Here is a 292-nt window from a genome sequence, read left to right as displayed (position 1 = left end):
AAAAAAAAAAAAAAAAAAAAAAAAAAAAAATATATATATATATATATATTTATCTGTGTCTTTGTCTTTGTGTGTGCATGCAGCCACTCTTCTCCTTTATTTCATTTTTTATTTTGCGTTCGTTTTGGTTTTTGTTTTCTTTCGCTGCTGCGTTCTCTCTTTCGTGCTGCACCAGCAGCAGCAGCAAAGCTGCTGCGGCTCTGTCTGCTGCATGCATCTGCGGTGTATAGGCACCTCACTGCATGCATGCAGCCGCACCAGGGGGCCCTCCCCGCTTTCCTTTTGCTGCTGT

The 292-nt window shown here is 42.1% G+C and overlaps 1 protein-coding gene across 1 annotated transcript in view; it reads left to right on the top strand.

Annotated features, from left to right (window-relative positions):
- The window catches only part of EMH_0047200 (uncharacterized protein), a gene marked incomplete at both ends in the record, with an annotated part of 2,413 nt that overhangs the window by 1,752 nt on the left and 369 nt on the right, over window positions 1-292 (top strand). The gene's annotated exons all lie outside the window — the stretch shown is intronic.

Source organism: Eimeria mitis, genomic scaffold, assembly GCF_000499745.2.
Source record: "Eimeria mitis Houghton genomic scaffold, Emh_scaff2003, whole genome shotgun sequence".
NCBI classification, from domain to species: Eukaryota; Apicomplexa; class Conoidasida; order Eucoccidiorida; family Eimeriidae; genus Eimeria; species Eimeria mitis.
The sequence above is the reverse complement of the archived record's forward strand: the minus strand, read 5'-3'. Positions and strand labels throughout refer to the sequence as shown.